The sequence below is a fragment of the Acanthochromis polyacanthus genome, chromosome 19, assembly GCF_021347895.1.
Source record: "Acanthochromis polyacanthus isolate Apoly-LR-REF ecotype Palm Island chromosome 19, KAUST_Apoly_ChrSc, whole genome shotgun sequence".
Taxonomy (NCBI): domain Eukaryota; kingdom Metazoa; phylum Chordata; class Actinopteri; family Pomacentridae; genus Acanthochromis; species Acanthochromis polyacanthus.
Genome location: NC_067131.1, coordinates 25762811 through 25768810, shown reverse-complemented (window position 1 = coordinate 25768810; position 6000 = coordinate 25762811). Strand labels below are relative to the sequence as shown.

At 43.5% G+C, this 6000-nt stretch overlaps 1 protein-coding gene and 2 long non-coding RNA genes across 11 annotated transcripts in view; 2 read left to right on the top strand and 1 right to left on the bottom strand.

The window, feature by feature from the left end:
* The window catches only part of LOC110963528 (unconventional myosin-XVB-like), an 87933-nt gene that overhangs the window by 45261 nt on the left and 36672 nt on the right, over positions 1-6000 (top strand). The window lies entirely within an intron of this gene.
* Positions 1976-4140, bottom strand: LOC127531113 (uncharacterized). 2 transcript variants are annotated; one of them, XR_007938001.1, is made up of 6 exons: positions 3621-4140; positions 3340-3471; positions 3092-3217; positions 2774-2851; positions 2521-2648; positions 1976-2252 (listed from the first exon to the last, which is right to left on the bottom strand). It is a non-coding gene; the product is annotated as an uncharacterized LOC127531113 (long non-coding RNA). The 2 variants fall into 2 exon arrangements; XR_007938002.1 differs by having other exon boundaries at positions 3340-3440.
* LOC127531115 (uncharacterized) lies at positions 3998-4935 on the top strand. Of its 8 annotated transcripts, none has more exons than XR_007938009.1 (3): positions 3998-4069; positions 4208-4318; positions 4409-4935. It is a non-coding gene; the product is annotated as an uncharacterized LOC127531115 (long non-coding RNA). The 8 variants fall into 8 exon arrangements; XR_007938012.1 differs by having other exon boundaries at positions 4002-4097; positions 4269-4318; positions 4400-4935; XR_007938005.1 differs by having other exon boundaries at positions 4008-4069; positions 4400-4935.

Below are 6000 nucleotides of genomic sequence, written 5' to 3'. Positions count from 1 at the left end.
TATATATATACACACACACACTCACTCAGATATTCCATTAGTTAGGAAACGTCAACAGTCGTAATCATGGCCATTGCTTACTCAGCTTCATTGCAGCTATTTGGGAGCCATCAAAATAGTTTTCAGAAAGATGTACTGTAAAAGACATGCTAACCTAATGCCTAATGCCAAGTAATTTTTCTATTACAGGTTCTGCTATGCCACAGCATCCTTGAGAGGCTCCATTTTCAGCTGCTTTACATTTTAAACCACAGGCCACTGGCTTTGGACCGCATACAATCTGTGTGCACTCACTACCTGGCTTTTGTAGTGCTATTTTAAGTAGCATTGATTTATTTACAAGCAAATCTTTCAGTCCAAATAGGTGCAGGTCAAGCAGGATGCCCCAAGATTTATTTGAACCCTTTAACCCTTAGTACCTGCATTATCTTCTTGAAATCCTTTTATCGGTCACAACTATCGCAAGCCTGTTGGGGTGTCAAGACATACTATCCACAGAATACTCTCAGAAAACAACATGTCAGTGATCTCTCTCTCAAAAAACCTGGTTCAGTGATTTCCATAACCTCCGCCCCAACCCCCAATTTGCCCTTCCTTTCTTAAATCCTTGAAAAAACAGTAGCCACTCAAGTCCACTCTCACCTCACCAAAAATAACCCGTAGGAGCCATTTCAGTCTGGTCTCCACTGAATCAGCCCTCATCAAAATCACCAATGGCCTCATGACAGCCGAAACTGGTTTAATCTCCTTCCTCGTCCTTCTTGACCTGAGTGCCGTCTTTGACACCATCTCAAACTCCATCCTCCTCAGTCGACTCTCCTCACTTGGTATCACTCACACCCCCCTCTGGTTTCAGTCAGATCTCAAAGACCGCTCTCACTTTATACAGCTCAAGTCCTTCAAATCGGACGTGTTGAGGATGCTCTCAGTCAGACAGCTGCTTGCTGTGGTGGACATGATGTCTTTCTCATCATGAAGCCTGTCAATGCGGTTCATCCTGCCGCACTCCGACACAGACCAGTGGATTTATTCAGACTTTGTCAGAAAAATTTAAACTTGAGGCTTAATCTTCAAATCATTACCCCCATTGTGTGCAAGTTACAATTATTTATAATGCAAATTCAAACCCTGCTTAAGCTGATTAAAGTGAAGTAACAAGTATCTCTCACACACTCACCTTTATTTACTCATTAATCATGAGGCTGTGGACAATATTTACTCATAAACTTGTACCCAAATAACATGAAAACATCATTACTATAGTTTGTGACTACTAAATGTATAGTTTGTGAACTAAATATGTGGTTTTACTAAACCAATACGGTTTATGTTGTTTTTGTAGTTGTGCTGTTTGGGTTTATAGTTAGTTATCAAGCTCATTTCATTAATTTATGTCAATTTCATTTTGATTTTCAATCAATTGATGCAGCAAAGAATAACCCTGCAGAATGTTTGCAGCCTCCTTTATAAAATGTCCACCCTGCTCATAACCATCAAGTAGCAAATGTGTATTTACCATAGCAGCATGTTAAAGTCCATGGGATTGTTTGGAATCCAAGATGAAGCAGATAGAGCAGAGAGTAACAGGAGGAAACCATCAGTGCTTTAAAATGATCTGATTTCAGCTCAGTCCACAGAGGTCAGAAGCTGCTGCACCTGTTCAACCTCTGGACTTCAGTAAAATCGACATATTCAAGAGGTTATATGTAGTCGTGGGTGATGTGTCTCTCATTTGGATGTATTTTACTTCAGATTTTCAGTTTGTGATTTGAGTCGCTATATTATTTTCATTTTCTTTTGTCATTGTCTAGTGTGTTTTTGAAGGAGTCACATATGTTTATGAGAAACCAGTGGTTTGAAAAAAGATTTTTTTTTAGACTAACATGATTTTATAACCATAAAATGAAGTTCTTTGAATCCTAAAATTACAGGAAGGGTCTAATGTCAAACTTCTAAACAAACAGATACAGGTCCCTTGTTTTGACTTTTTATTTTAGTCTCTCTTATTGAAGTTTGATCAGATCAAGCATTTGGTAGCAGTGTGGAGGAAAAAAACTTCCTGTTGCCAGGAAGTTGAAAAAAACCTCCATCTCTTATTGTAGTTTGATCACATTAAGCATTTGATAGCAGTGTGGAGGAAAAAAACTTCCTGTTGCCAGGAAGTTGAAAAAAACCTCCATTTGGGATGAGGGTACAGAGGAAGGAAGGAGCATGAAGTCTTTGCAGGTCGGTGAGGCCAGCTCCAGAGATACCTACAGAGAGGACCAGACACAAAGTTAGTGACTTACAATGGTGGCATCCAGCTTCTAACTGTATGGAGAGGAGATGAGGAGAGGGGGTGTGCTCAGTGCATCATGAGAAGTCCTCCAGTAGTTGGTTTATTTACATTTAGAGAGAAAAAACAACTAACAATGAAGTAAATGTAGTGGTTGAGGCTGTCAGTCACAGCATCTACATCTCTAGTAAAGGCATCCACTGGAATGACTTTATCTGTAAACACATTTCATTTGAGAAATTTACCTTTGGAGTAATCTGGAGCTTCTCTTCTTCTTCTCTGGTTGATGCTGTTGGTCATCTTCTTCCTGTTCTCTGACAGCTTTCTTCTGTTGTTGATCGTCCTGAGGCTCCTCGAACTGTTTCTTTGTCTTCTTAGATTTTGAAGTCACAGTTTTGGAAGAACAGAATCACAGACGTGTGTGTCAGATTGACATTTAGTAGTAGTATGTAACAATACACTGTCACCAAGGTTCATTGTATTTAAATTGGTACCAACCTGCTGCTCATCTGGTTCTTTCTGTCCATGTTCTCTCTGTGTCTCTGTGGGGTTTTCTCTTTGTGCTCCGACTTCCTCCTGCAATCCAAACACATACATGGAAGGTTAACTGGTGATTCTAAAGTAAATCTGAAGTGTTAGTGTGAATGCTTGGCTGTCTCTTTGTGATTGCTCTGAGGTGGACTGGTGACCTGCAGCCCCTGCAACTCTATATAGGATAGAAGGTGTAGCTAATGGATGGATGATGCCCTTTGTTATAGGGCACAACATACACAAAATAGTGAAGCACAATAGAATTAGATTTCTTTGTTGTCTCACCTTTTATGTCGCTATAATAAGCATCCCCTCTTCCGTAGTCTGAGTTCACATGCTGGGGCTGCTCCTTATCGGGTTTCTTGTCTTGATCTGATTCTACATTTTATCAGGTGTCTTGGAGAGAGAGCTCTAAAGAGAGCAAAAACACAGCAAGAAGATGAATTAAATTACAGACAAATAATTACATTTGAGCTGTAGAGCTGCATATTAACGTAAAGTATCGAAAGAACCAGTTCACTCCATGGACTCACTTTGTATTAGTTGACTGGTCTCACATCTCATGCACTGGTCCTGGACATGTTTCCCATCATCTTTTCTTCAAAATGACTTATTTCTCCTCGATGTTCCATCCCTGTTGAAATCATTTGGTGTCCAGGAAGCAGCTATGTAGAAAAAACCACATGTAGGTTGATTTTTCCGTTGATTCTGACAGAACTACATTTTCTCAGTCAGTGATATACAGTATACTAAATATACTGTGTAAACATGCAGTATCTGTAAGGTGATTCTTTCCCAAGTTCATGTAAATTACCAGTGCATTCTGTTCCTTGTACAGTTGTCCTGTTGTCTCATCGCAGGCTGGTTGGCGTCTCTAAGGTCGTCTCTGGTGGGCTCGGTTCCTCGTCTTCACGTGTCTGCTGGAGCTGGGCCTCATCTGTGGGGTCTTCTTCTCATCCTTCTTTCGGTTTGAATCCCGGGGTCATCAGACCTTGGAGATGGGAAAAAAAAAACTCCAGGAAAATGTGTGAGAATCTTGCAGAAAATGTATCACATCCTATGGAAGAATTAAAGAATTCTTGTATGATAAATCTAAATCAAAAAAACATGTATGCCACCATGCCACCACTGTAATGCGCCCCGTGAACCTCATATTCATTAAATTTAATATACAATTAAATTTAATGAAAACGAGGAAGGAAAGGAGGAGGGAGAGGAAGAGAAAGAAGAAGAGAAGGAGTAGGGAGAGGAAGAAGAGAGGAGGTGGAGGAGCGTGAAGGAGTAGGGAGAGGTAGAGAAAGAAGAAGAGAAGGAGTAGGGAGAGGTAGAGGAAGAAGAGAAGGAGTAAGGAGAGGTAGAGGAAGAAGAGGAAGAGAAGGAGTAGGGAGAGGAAGAAGAGAGGAGAAGCGTGAAGGAGTAGGGAGAGGTAGAGGAAGAAGAGGAAGAGAAGGAGTAGGGAGAGGTAGAGGAAGAAGAGGAAGAGAAGGAGTAGGGAGAGGAAGAAGAGAGGAGGTGGAGCGTGAAGGAGTAGGGAGAGGTAGAGGAAGAAGAGGAAGAGAAGGAGTAGGGAGAGGAAGAAGAGAGGAGGAGGAGGAGGAGGAGGAGGGAGAGGAAGAAGAGAGGAGGTTGAGGAGTTGGGAGAGGAAGAAGAGAGGAGGAGGAGAAGGAGTAGGGAGAGGAAGAAGGGAGGAGGAGCGTGAAGGAGTAGGGAGAGGAAGAAGAGAGGAGGAGGAGGAGGGAGAGGAAGAAGAGAGGAGGTTGAGGAGTTGGGAGAGGAAGAAGAGAGGAGGAGTAGGGAGAGGAAGAGGAAGAAGAGGAGGAGAAGGAGTAGGGAGAGGAAGAAGAGAGGTGGTGGAGCGTGAAGGAGTAGGGAGAGGAAGAAGAGGAGAGGAAGGGAGGGAGGAGGAGGAGAGGGGAGGAGAAGGAGGAGGAGGGGGAGGGGAGAGAGGTGAAGGGGAGAGAGAGGGGCAGGGCATGAAGGAAGAGAAGGGGGAGAAGCTGGAGGAAGAGGGGTGAAGGAGGAGCAAGAGGTGGAAGAGGAAGAGATAGAGGAGAGAGGAGAGAAGGTGGGAGCAAAGGGGGAAAGAGCGGAAGAGAAGCGAGGAGAGAAGGGGGGAGCAAAGGGGGAAAGAGCGAAGAGAAGCGAGGAGAGAAGGGGGGAGCAAAGGGGAAAGAGAGGAAGAGAAGCGAGGAGAGAAGGGGGGAGCAAAGGGGGAAAGAGAGGAAGAGAAGCGAGGAGAGAAGGGGGAGCAAAGGGGGAAAGAGAGGAAGAGAAGCGAGGAGAGAAGGGGGGAGCAAAGGGGGAAAGAGAGGAAGAGAAGCGAGGAGAGAAGGGGGAGCAAAGGGGGAAAGAGAGGAAGAGAAGCGAGGAGAGAAGGGGGGAGCAAAGGGGAAAGAGCGGAAGAAAAGCGAGGAGAGAAGGGGGGAGCAAAGGGGGAAAGCATGGTGCAGGAGGTGTAGGTGTGTGTGTTCAAACCGTCCGTAGTTCTGACGCTGGAGGTCTCCCTGGATCACTGGAGGTCCCAAGTCCTCTGGAGACAGAAACAAAGCAACATTTCAACCCTCACAGACTTCCTGCTCCTCACACTAAACTGGATCCACGTGAAGCTGCTCAGACACTGTGGGTTCCACTGATTGTTCTCCTCAATGTTTAGAGCTTCACATGTTTCTGCTCCTCAGCACTGACAGAACAGAAGATCTAAATAAATGAGCAGCATCAGAGAAGAACTTGTTGCTGCACAGTACAGGACACCTTCAGTCCCTGGATCTACTACAGGCAGCAAAGTTCCTTTTTACCCTGAATGCATTTCTGCACAAAGATCGCTCCAAAATTCCACACATACACAGTTAAAAAAAATAGAGAATAATTGAGAAAACTTTCAAGGCAGCCTTTTGCAGTAAAATTGTTGAATTGTCTCAACTATTTGCTTGTTCATTGTCCTAAGTCATATTTCGTTGTTGCACCACTTACATTGACATTGTTCTGTGAAGAGTCACTGCTATTCATTCTTCATTTGGCCAATATAGAATTGTTTATTTGCTGAATAGTGTGATTCACAGAACTACCAAAGTCATTTCTTCTGGGGTGTTTTTTTTTTTTGTTTGTTTGTTTTTTGTTTTGGCCTTTTTGTGGTTTTACTGAGAGACAGGAAAGTGGGGAGATAGGATGGGGGAAGGACCTGCAGCAAAGGGCC